Here is a 13,347-nt window from a genome sequence, read left to right on the forward strand (position 1 = left end):
CTAAACTATACCCCTAATGCACAAGGAAGGAGCAACAGTTTTATCAACTCCCATCTAGTTCAACTTGAATATTACAAATACTTCACATGAAAGAATATAGCTTAAAGAAAAAACAATCCACCAAATAGAAAACCCTGAGATGTACAAGTCCCAATGCAGAACTATATGAAACATAAATAATTCTATGTAAATTTATGACTGTAATAGATGCCAATGAGAGTGAATAAAATTAAATCTTCATCAAAGTATTCAAAATAATAAATATAAGAATATTTAATGAAATAAAAAAGGTACAAATAAGATAAAAGAGTAATACAAATAAAATTTTAATGAATAATCAAGTTGATATAATGCATGAAAGAGGAATTCATTAAAGATAAAAATATTGAAAAATAGAAAATTGAAATTTTATAAATGAAAAGCTCATTTAAAAAACTTAGTCAAAGCCTTATAACTAAAATGGATCAAGTAGAAGATAGAATATAAAGGATAAAAGAACATTCAGATATTGACAAAGATAAAATAATTAAACATGAACAGAATATATGGTGTCTATAGGACACCATTAAAAGACCAAATTTCACTGAGAATATGGCTGTTAGTTGAATAGTTATCTAGCATAGATGATACCTTTGGTTTGGTCCCCAACACCACATAAAATTATGTATATTGCAACATATTTGTAATCCATGCACCTGGGAGGTAGAGGCTGAAAAATCAAAAACTCAAAGTCATCTCCTGCTGCTTGATAACTCAGGGCCACCAAAGGCTACACAAGACACTGTCTCAAAAAAAATCAAATATACGAATCATGAGGATGTAAGAAAGAGAAGAACTTCAGGATAAAGCCATAAATAATATAATTAATAAAGTCAGGCAGAAATTTTCCCAAATGAAAGAAAGTAGACTAGCATCCACATTCAATAGAATTTGTAACACCAAACAGACAAATCTCCCCACTCATATTATAGTTACAACACTAAAGATAAAGAACAGGGTAAAATACTAATAGCAAGAAGTTGCATATTAAGGAAAAGCCTTTAAAATTACAGAAAACTACTTATCAGAAATCTAAAAACCAGGAGAGCATGGAACAATAGTATTCCAAAGTCTAAATGACAATAACTATCAACCCAAATTATTATACCCTGTAAAACTATCCATCATAATGAAAAGACAAAAAAAATTTTCATTAAGAATATAAAGTAACTCATCACTGCTAAGTCAGTACTACAGAGATTGTGCAAGGGATACTATATGTTAGAAAGAAATATAAATATATCCATCAAGCTACAGAAAAGAAAAGTCATGGTAAAACAGAAGATAAGCCAATGAGGAATATGAAACTACAAAACATTTTTTTAAAAATCAGCAAAATGGCATGAACTAATATATTTAAATAATTGGATGCCGGTGTTTTCATTCTTCAACAAAAAGACACAGACTATCAAATTGGGTTAAAAATAGAATCCATCCATGTGTTGCCTCAAAGAAATGCGCCTTGTCACCACAGACAAACACCACTCGAGTAAACCGATGGAAAAAAAGCATTCCTAACAAATGGAACCAGAAAGCAAGTAGCTGTTGCTGTTCTATTATCTTACAAAATAAAGCTCAGATCCTCTTGTGTAATATTATTGGGACCAGCCTTAATATTAATACTTCCCAGGGCCTCAGGAGAGAAACTACAAATGGCGAGTACTATTTTTGAGAAATAGAATCTCAGCACACTGAGCTCTATAGTCCACTTCCTTTAATTCCTCTGAGATAACATCCTATTTACACAGCTTCAGTTCTGTTCTCGTGCATAGCTCCTTTCTTGCCTGATTTCTCTCTATACTTATCTACTGCTCCCTCTAAGTTCTATCTTAATTCTCTTGTCTTAATTCTGCCTCATTTAGGTTCTTTTCATCTTGTTCTTACCCAGCTAGTACTTCCCCGTCTGACTCTTCCTCATCTTCCATCTCATTCACACATACTCTCTGGTCAAAATCCTCCTTATTTAAAAAAAAAAAAAAAAATCCTCCTTATCCCTCTCCATTCTCCATCTCTAAGTTCTCCTCGTTCCTCCTAAGTCTCCCAGGAATCCAGTTATAAACCCAAGCAATAACAATCCCCTGGTTGAGCAAGGTCACCAGGCTTGAATTCTACAGGGTCATAAAGGCAGGTTAGAATTTTCCTCAGGCAGTGACCACCAGGCTTTCTTTTACAATCCAAAATGGGAGTGGTAAAAGAGGAGATCAACTGAGTGCTAATGACCAGTTAGTGTATCAAAAGGGGATCTATGTGCTCAGTCTACATTCCTAGAAGTGGTTAGGCAAGAAGTTAGGAGTATATTAGTAAGGTTGTATAAGAAAGGAGGGTCTCACCCAAAATTGCACAAGAAATAAAGCTATCCACCTGACCTAGGAGACAGGTGTAGTTTCCTTCGGCCTTGGATGCTTGATAGGTATTTTAGATAAACACACTGTTAGGAGTTCTTGGAAGCATGCAAGAAAATCATTTTAGGAAGCAGCTAATATATATATAAGCTAAAATATCACCAAGACTTCTTAAGCCATGGCTTGATCCTTGGAGAAGTCCTTGACTTTTCCAAGTAGTAGTTTTTGTGATAGTAGCTGAATTCCATTACATTTTCCTATGGCTTGCAGCAAGATCCAAGTAAATCAGAAGATATAAGGATCACTTTATATTGATTAAGGAAAAACAAGCCATCGATTCTAAACATATACTCACCAAACATCAGCATACCTAATTTCATAAAACAAACACTAATGAATGTAAATACACACATTAACCACAATACAATAATTGTGAGTGACTTCAATACCCCACTCTTACCAATAGACATCACCCAAACAAAACTACAAATAGAGAAACACTTGAGTTAAATGATATTCTAGATCAAATAGACCTAACAGATACCATAGAACATTCCATCCAAATCCTGCAGAAAACTTTTCTCAAAATCATCGAAATCCTTCTCAAAAAGGCACGGGACTTTTTCTAAAATAGATCATATGGAGGATACAAATTCAATTTTAACAAATACAAGAAATTTGAAAAAAAATTTATTGTATTCTCTCTGGTCACAGTAGAAAAGGCTAGAAATTAAAAGCAAAAAAATGACAGAAAATGTACAAACTTATAGAGACTGAACAACACGCTGTTGAATGATGAATGAGTCATTGAAGAAATCAGAGAAAAAAATTAATTCCTAAAATCAAATAAAAATGAAAACATAATATTCTAAAAATCAGACAAAATGAAAGTAGTCCTAAGAAGAATGTTTATAACTACATGGCTACATTTTTGTTTTGTTTAGTTTTTTGAGACAGGGTTTCTCTATGTAGCCCTGGCTGTCCTGGAACTTGCTCTGTAGATCAGGCTAGCCTTAAAGATCTGTATGCCTCTGCCTCCTGAGTGCTGAGATTAAAGGTGTGTACAACCACAACTGGCCCTGATGACTACATTTTTATAAGAATCAAAAAGATTACAAACAAATACGTTAATGATGCAACTTCAGGCCTTGGAAAAATAAGACAAGCCAAACTCAAAATCAGTAGACAGAAATAAATGATAAAGATCAGGATAGAAATTAAAGTTAAAAAAAAAATACAAGAAATCAATGAAACAAAGAGTTGGTTCTTTGAAAAGATAAGCAAGTTTGACAAATTATTAACTAAATTATTCAAAATAAATGAAGAGAATTAGTAAGGTTGAAGATAAAACTGAGACAGTATAAGGTATTTCAATGAAATTCAAAATGCCTTTAAAAATTCCTTAAAAACCTGTATTTCAATAGTTTGAAAAATCTAAAATAATGGAGTAATTTCTAGGCATATATGAGCCACAAATACTAAGAATGTATGCACAACTGTCAGAGATGTACAACAAGCAATGATGTTGAAGCAATAATTAAGGGAAAAAAACCTTCCAACTTTAAAAGTGTCTAAACTTAGATGGACTCACTGATAAATTCTACCAGACCTTTGAAGAAGAAATAACACCAGTGTTCCTCAATTTCATAAAATAAAAACGAAAGAAATGTTACCAAACTCTTGTTAAAGAACCAGTATTATCCTGACAAAGTATTGACCAGTATTGGGCAAAGTCATCATAACAATAATAAAACAATAACAACAATAACTAGATTATAGGCCAATCTTCTCAGTGAATATAGATATTCTAAGGATGCAAGGTTGGCTAACCATACTCAAATCAATAAATGCTGCACAACACATAAATGGACTCAAAGACACAAATCACATGATCAGTTCAATAGACAAAGAAAAATTTTTTTTACAAAGTCTAATACCTTTTGTGATTAAAATAATCTCTGAGTAGAAAGAATATACCTTACTATAATAAAATCTATATGCAAAAACCTAGACTCCAGTTTATCCTAAAAGAAGGAAATAAAGCTTTTCCACTAAGATCAGGAACAAGACAAGAGGGTCTTCTATTTCTCTATTATGCATGTAGTGCTTGATGTCTTAGCTAGCACATTTAGACAACTGAAGGAAATAAAAAGGGCACAAATCGAAAAGTCAGACATTGAAGTGTCTTATCTCACAGACACTATGATCCTACATGTAAAAGGCCCTGAAGACTTCACGAAAAAACTCTTTAAAAGTGATAAACACATGCAGCAAACTAGCAGGATACAAATATCAACTCATACACACACACACACACACACACACACACACACACACACACACACACACACACACAAAATCAGTAACAAGCATGCTGAGGAAGACATTAGGAAAGACATTAGGACCGAGTTTGAGTTCCCAGAACTCATCTAAAAGCCAGAAATAGTGACACACTCCTTAATTCTTGTACCAGAGGTTGCAGACAAGTTCTTCATAGACTCACTGCCACCCAGGCTAGCCAGTTTGTGAGGCCAGGGTTCAGTGGCCACACAAGTACACACACACAAATACACACACACACACACACACACACACACACACACACACACACACACACACACAAAACAATACACTTGCACACAAAAATATTTTTAAAGGACATGGGGCAAAATTAGCTAAGGACATCTGTAACTGTCAGACCGATTACCATGTACATCATTGCAAGTGTTACAAAACCACACAAGCGCTTTGCACATGCCTCAAATTGTACTTTTGTGATATTTTTATGTACAAATGACTTTTTACTACTTTTTCTAATCCCTCCTGTAATGGAATTTTCCCTGAGTTATTACCGAGTGTGGATTGGAGGACCAGGTGCTGTTGGTCTTAAGGCACCTTTAGGTTCTGTGACCTGGTTGGGATTATGTCACTTAGGTTGGGGACATAGCTTCTGCAGCTACACTCTGAGGATTAAGTCCTGACTCTACCAGTCTCAGTAAGTGAAACCACATAAATTATTTTAACTGTTTGCCTCCGTTTCCTCATACCTAATATGGAAATATAATTAATCACACCTATAGCTTAGGATATATTTAAGAATTATATGAATATATAATATTTCATATTAATATGTATAATCCTGAGAAACATGGCTAGCATATATTAAGGGTCCCATAAATTATATCTTATTATGAACAATTCATTATCTTAGGGCTGCGATGGTAATTATCTGAACCCAGTTAGAAGCCTCAAACCACCTTTGCTTCCTTATTAACCAATGTCTACAGGAGTAAATTTGCCACTGATGAGTCTTAGCTTCCTTGCATGAGCCTTAAGCAAATATAAAGTGCTTTTTCTTATTTACCATGAAAGCACTCAATGTAAATAAGCAAGATATATTATTTTGCACATAGTTCACATTTAAATGTAAGCCACAGATAACTTGGGCTCACCCCTCGGGACCCCGGTGAAATATCCATTCCAGTGATGCCTCTCCATTTCCCCTCATAGGCCCCATAGGAAGCACTGGGCCAACTGGGCCCATAGTTCATCATACATCCTCCAATTGGACTATGTCTCCTTTGGGGATTGTGTTCTCTTTATATCTAGACTCCAGCACCTTCAGCAGCGTCTGTCACTGAGTAGAGAGTTGAGTAGATGGATGGATGAATTTGTAGGTAGCTGGGAGAAAGCCTGGGTAGGAACCTAGGGGAGTTCCATAACTGTCTTACTGTGGACAGATGAAGCACCAGGAGACAGACATTTCCGGTGTCAATCCTGTGGTTGCACAGTAGTGTTGGGTGGTTTGAACAGCACATTGCTAGGTAAATAGTGCATAACCCCAATGCCTTGTGAATAAAGAACCCTTTTCTCCTTGCTACATATATAGACAGATTATAGAAATAGTATGGAATTTACTTAGTGTCTTCTTCCTTACTGAAGACGAGATATACAATAGGATTATTCAGATTTTATGAAAATTCCTAGAAGGAATCCTTGGTCTGCCTGAACCGCTCCCTTCTGTTTCCTGTCCTCTGTATTCCTGCAGTGTCTCCCGAGACCTGGGCCATCTAAGAACACTTTGTGGATGCCCTGTCATGGTCATTCACCCCTCTTTGTAGTCCCTCATAGCACTGCTGTATTTTATCCATTTGTTTTCCTTTCCAGAGATTAAAAAAAAATAATAATTTGCCAAAATCACAGAGCTAGGAAGAAGAAGCAGGAATTTACCCTGGGCTAAGTCCCAGAGTGAATGTTCTTGAACACATATGTGAACGTATGTTAGTGCTGACACCAACAGATTCTGGGAGAACACACAGGCCGCACTGACACAAACCTGTTTTTGAAAAATGAATAAAAATCATATCATAAGTCAGTTATTTCCATTTTTAGATTATCGTGGTTGTGTTATGCATATGAACATACATAGAGTTAAATTGTGTAGACAAATTTATGATTCATATTTTCTAAAGCTAGAATAAAGCCCAGAATTCCAGTTAAAAATAATGATTATTCTTTAATTAGCTTTTCGCCACTTTATAGAATTGATGCCAGCTGCCACACTTCTTCTCAATCTGTTTATTTCAAGAAATCCCTTGAAATGTCACATGTGTTATAATATTTGGAATTCTGGTCACCTGGTTTCTGAGTACTTCAGATGAGGCTCACTAAGACACCTCAGTTTTCATTAGAGTGGCAATGTTATTCTCTTAATTCACCAAAGCCGTCATTTACAGTCCAAGTACAAAGTAAGCTAATGCCTGTGTCCTTTATATTTCCTTATAAATATAATGTCATTCTCTGTCATTATGATAAAACATTCTTACCAAAAGCAGCTCAGGGGAGGGGTGGGTTTATTTCAGCTTACAGATTATCATCCGTTATTGAGTGAAGTCAGGGCAGGAACTTGGATCAGAAACCACGGAGGAATTCTGCTTGCAGCCTTGCTCATGCACCAGTGTTTAACTAGCTTTTTATACCGCCCAGGGTCGCTTGCTCAGAGAACAGTATTGGCCACAGTGAGCTCCGTCCTCCTAAGTCAATTAACGATCAGTACAATCCCCTACAGACAGGCCCACAAGCCAGTCTAATCTTTGAAATTTCTCTCTCCAATGACTCTAGGCTGCATTAAGTTGGCACTCAATGCTAACTAAGACAGAATTCTAGACTCTAAAGTACTTTGGGTCGTCCTAGTGTTGCCAAAGATTTACCGGAAAACAGCACCTTCTGTTTGTACCTAGAGACTCAATCATCGGGGCATTGGCCTGTCCCTAGTGTGGAGTCCCCCTCTACTTTCATACCCTCACATTCCCCAGCACACACTGTCTATCCTGTGAAGGAGAGTTAGAGGACATAGGTAGAGAAGGAAATGCCAGATTCCTGACATAGTGGCTTCTTGCACCTGAAAAACATTGCAAGGAGAATGCCAGAGGGACAGGAGCAGGTATCTAAACAGGATCAACAGGGAAAGGGGAGGACCCATGAGACCTATAAAGTACCCTATAAAGATAGTACCCGATTAGCAGATTGCCAGGGCTAGGGCCACTCCCATCCCAAAGGGAGAAAGCTGTTATTTTCCCTTTTCCCACAGGTTTGTCTTCTGTGTTTCCAGGACATTCAATTCTTTGTTCAACCCAAGGCAGACAGACTTGATAAGAAATTCTGCTCTGACAGTTTATTTATACTTGCATATTTATACTTCTTTTGCAAACAAGAGCTTTCTGTATTTTATCATGAGAATCTTGGCTGGTAACCTTGGAGACAGGCAATGCTAGCATTGCTAATTGTCCACACCAGAAAATGAGGAAACACAGACAGGCATCAGGAAATACAGACAAAACATGACCCTGTCCCCTAAAAAAGGCTGCCTCTGACCTCCTTTAGCGTGGGCTGAGTGACCCGGCAACCTCTCAAATCACAGCTTTCGACTTCAATTACGTATGAGTCCCTTAACCAGCAACTTGATTAGGACAAAATGTTCCTTTTCTAAGTTTAGGACAGAGGAGGAAAAAAATGTTTCCAAACACAAATCCTGAGGGCTGCAAGACAACGTGCTACACAGGTGTGATGAGAGTGGGCGGAGGCTATGAAGAAGAGCTTCTGACAGTGGGTCTGGGCTACCTCACTCGGGGTGATTTTTTTTTTCTAGTTCCATCTATATGCTTGCATATTTCATGATTGACGTCATTTTGAACAGCTGAGCAATACTCCATTGTATTGCTACATCTACATCCATGTGTAAATGTGTCACATTTTGTTTATCCATTCTTCTGTTAAGGGACATCTACGTTGTTTCCAGTTTCTGGCCATTATGAATAAAGCCATAATGAACATGGTTGAGCAAGTGTCCTTATGGTAGGGACCATTTCTATCTACCTGGCATTGCTTAGGGCTCTGCTGGAGAGACAAAATTTATAAGACAATAGGAACTTCCCCCCAGAATCTATGGTTTGGTTGATAGTTTCTACTTACTGTTATTTATGTATGTATGTATTTATTTATTTATTTATTTACTTATTTGTATTTTAATATTGTCCATACTTCCCAATGTAACCAGAAGGATCTATACCAAAAATTTCCAATGGAAACTCAGTTCCCAAAAATTAGAGTCTCTTACTTGGTTATATAGTTTTCGGAAATTTGAGTGAAACAACATTTAAAATATCTTACTTTCTTTTTCTTTGCTGCAATATTTCTCTAGTTTTTACTTTTTGACAGTGTTAAAATCTATGAAAATATCTCTATTTTCTCAGCTAATTTCTCCACAAAATTCCCCTTCCCAAAATTTTAAGACCCAATTTTTAGAAACTGCACTTCAGAAAACATGACCCTTGATTCATTGCATGGGTGTTTCTACAAGGAAAAAAGAATGCATTTTCTCTCAAAAACAATGAAGTCAGAAACAAGTCTTTTAAGCAATGGTTTAAAATAGCTACAATATATTTACACTTGATCTTAGCCAAAAGGCCGAGAAGCGATAGCTACAATATATTTAGAACTTTTACATTTTTCCTTAAAAATTTCACCATGTAAGAAAATTCAAGATCTCTCCACACCATAAGTCAAGAAAAAAAAAGGAAATGAGAAAGACCGGTCTGTTACAGGAACCATGTAGAGCTCATGGACATTTCTACTGACCTAAAGGACGGAAGAAAGGCAGGTGAAGAGAGGGCCACACTGAACTCTGAGAGAGGTGACCTCCACCCATGGTGCTCTCCATCTCTGGAGGGTGGCCTTTGGACTCAGGGACATATGGCTTCCTAAGCAGTAGCCCCTTTGGACCCTGCCAAGGACTAATAGAACTCTTTTCTAAACACAACCTTTGGGGAAAGTAGGAAACAATCTGTGCCTAGGATTGGTGCAGAATTCCCAAGAACACAAACAATCAAATGCAAATCCTTAGTCCTAGACCTTCCTGGCCTCTGGGTCCATGTCCATTTCTCCAGACAATCGATGCTATGGACTGAACTGTACCAACTCAATTCATGTGTTGAACCCCTAGTTCCCTATATGATTGTATCCAGAGGAAAGTCTTTTAGAGTGGTGATTCAGGTTAGAAAAGGGCATAATGATTTGGTGATACTTTATTTGTGCTCTAATAAATAAAGCTTGCCTAGAGATCAGAGGAAAAGGCCAGTCATTATAAGTAGACACAAAAGTCATGCAATGTTAGCACACGCCTTTAATCCTATCACTTAGCAGGCAGGGATCTATTTGGAACTCTGTGAGTTCAAGGCCACACCGAGAACAGAGCCAGGCGTTGTGGCACACAGCTTAAATTCCAACACTAGTTAACCATGGAGGTCTGGAGGTCTGTACAGACACACAGGAAGAGACAAAGCTGGGCAAGAAGAAGAAGTAATGTAGCTAGACAGAGAGAGCAAATCAGATGGCAGAGCAGCAAAGCATATAGATGTGGGTAGACGGGAAGCATCTCGCTTTTGGAAGCTGCAGAGTTGGTGAGGTTAGCACGTGGATGTTCGTAGTCCTCTGATCTCTCTCAGGTTTTCTCCCGTATATCTGGGTCCATGTTTTCTATTAATAAGACCCTTTAGAAATTTGTCTACATAAGGGTGAGGTCCTAATTCCTGTAGGAATGGTGTCCAGAGAGACCAGAGTACTCTATCTATCTATCTATCTATCTATCTATCTATCTATCTATCTATCTATCTATCTATCTATCTATCTATATCTTTTTCTCTTTTTCACAATCTCTCTCTTTTTTTCTTTTTTATATCTCTCTTTCTCTCTCTCTCTCTCTCTCTCTCTCTCTCTCTCTCTCTCTCTCTCTCCCTCCCTCCCTCCCTCCCTCCCTCCCTCCCCCTACCTCCCAAACAATTAATAAAAATATTATGTGGGGACAGTCCAGGCAGACAGAAGACAGCCACAGGTCCTCCTAGTGCTCTGCAGCCTAGGCAGGAGGGTACCATTACAATGAACAATATATGAAAATCAACAAATGGACATAAACTACCATATAAACAAGCTGGAAAAAAAACCCACACATGATCATCTCATTAGATGCAGAAAAGGCCTCTAACAAAATCCAACACCTCATCATGACAAATGTCCTGGGGAGATTAGGGATATAAAGGACATACCACAACATAATAAAGGCAGTTTACAGTAAGCCAACATCAAAATAAATGGAGAGAACTCAAAGCAATTACACTAAAATCAGGAACAACATAAGGTTATCCACTTTCTCCATATTTATTCAATATATCACTTAGAGTCTTAGCTAGAGCAGAAAGACAACTGAAGAATATCAAGGGTATAAAAATTAGAAAGGAAGATGGCAAAGTATCATTATTTGCAGATGATATGATAGTATACATAAATGATCCTAAAAATTCCACTGGGGAACTCCTACAGCTAATAAACATTTTCAGCAAAGTGACTGGATACAAAGTTGACTCATAAATCAATAGCCTTCCTACAAATAAATGACAAACTGACTGAGAAAGAAAATAGAGAAACAACACCTTTCACAATAGCCTCAAATAATATAAAATATCCTCAAGTAACTCTAACTAAGCAATTGAAAGACTAGAATTATAAAATCTTAAAGTCTTTGAAGAAAGAAATTGAAGAAGATATCAGAAGGTGGAAAGATCTCCTACGCTCATTGATTCTTAGGATTAACTTAGTAAAAATGGCCATGCTACCAAAAGCAATCAATGAAATCCCCATAAAATTTCAAGACAATTTTTCACAGACCTTGAAAGGACAATTCTCAACTTCATATGGAAAAACAAAAAAAAAATAAAACAAGGTAGCTAAAATAGTCCTGAACAATAAAAGAACTGCTGGAGGTCTCACCATTCCTGATTTCAAGTTGTACTACAGAGCTATAGCAATAAAAAAAATGCATGATATAGGCATTAAAACAGACACATTGATCAATGGAATCAAATTGAAGACCTAGACATAAATCCACAGACCTGTGGATGCTTTGATTAAAAAATTTTTAAAAAGCCAGAAATATACATTGGAAAAAAAGAAAGCATCTTCAACAAATGGTGCTGGTCAAATTGAATGTTTGCATGTAGAAGAATGCAAGTATATCCATAATTATCACTCTGCACAAAAGTTGATTCCAAATGGATTAAAGATCCCAACATAAAACCCAGATGTACTGAACCTGACAGAAGAGAAAGTGGGGAACAGCCTGGAACACATACGCACAGGAGACAACTTCCTGAACACTGATAGCACAGGCACTAAGATCAACAATTAATAAATGGGACCTCATGAAACTGAAAAGCTTCTGTAAGGCAAGGGACACTGTCAATTAGACAAAGTGGCAGCTATAGAATGGGAAAACATTTTTACCTACTCCACATCTGATAGAGGAATAATATCCAAAATATGTAAAGAACTCAAGAAACATGATATCAAAAAATCCAATAATCCAAGTAAAAATGGTATACAAATCTAAACAGAGGCAACTCAAAAGTCTGAAAAGCAATTAAAGAAATGTCCAACATCCTTAACCATCAAAAAAATGCAAATCAAAGTGACTGAGATCCCATCTTACTCCTGTCAGAATGGCTAAGATCTAAAACACTGATGACAGCTTATGCTGGCTAGGATGTGGAACAAGGGGAACACTCTTCCATTGCTGGTGGGAGTGCAAACTTGTACAGCCACTTTGGAAATCAATATGGTGGTTAATTAGAAAGTTGGGAATCAATCTACTTTGTTTGGTTGGCTGGTTGGGTTTTGTTTTGTTTTGTCTTCCTTTGCTTTGTAACCCATTGCATTTTATTAGAGTTTCTTACAGGATCTTGGTAAATGTGGGCTCCTTACCAGTGGTTATACAATTGAAGACATTGCCTCTTCATCTCCTAGCAATGACTACCTATAGATACTCAGAAGGAGTAGGACCTCATGATCCCTCCCCACTGATCACCATCATGCCCTGGAGATATGTCCTCAGGAAGAGAAACATTTGTAGTTAGCAACATCTAGCTGTTATGTACAAGAATCTCCTGAAGTCTTACAGGGAATACATGAAATCACATTGGTCAAGGGCTTCACTCTTGTTCACACTCTCTGTGGTGATTCCTTGCTACCAGCAGTTTTTCAAAAGGTCAAAGTCTTCACATGCTCTCTCAATCCTTGTTTTTGCTCTGCATAATCTACAAGTCTCAGCACGCCCAGAGTCTCTTGCTGATGCCCTTCTGCTCCCTGTCTTCACTCATCTTTCTTCTAGGCACTCTGCTGTGTCTTCCCACTGCTTGCTCACAGCCTCACCTCATATCCCCAGCCTGAATACACAAATGAATAAATAAAATTATGCATTAGTTCAGAAACCATACAGAAAATATAGAAAACTTCATTTCCTTAAAACTTAGAAAAGAGTAAGAATGGCATTCAATAGTGGAAGGAAGGAAGGAAGGAAGGAAGGAAGGAAGGAAGGAAGGAAGGAAGGAAGGAAGGAAGGAAGGAAGGAAAGAGGGAG

The 13,347-nt window shown here is 37.1% G+C and overlaps 1 pseudogene; it reads right to left on the reverse strand.

Annotated features, from left to right (window-relative positions):
- Positions 1-9,222: 9,222 nt before the first annotated feature.
- On the reverse strand, positions 9,223-9,359 carry LOC121829932 (U2 spliceosomal RNA; annotated as a pseudogene).
- Between the last annotated feature and the right edge of the window lie 3,988 nt (positions 9,360-13,347).

Source organism: Peromyscus maniculatus, chromosome 5 (genome assembly GCF_049852395.1).
Source record: "Peromyscus maniculatus bairdii isolate BWxNUB_F1_BW_parent chromosome 5, HU_Pman_BW_mat_3.1, whole genome shotgun sequence".
Lineage (NCBI taxonomy): Eukaryota > Metazoa > Chordata > Mammalia > Rodentia > Cricetidae > Peromyscus > Peromyscus maniculatus.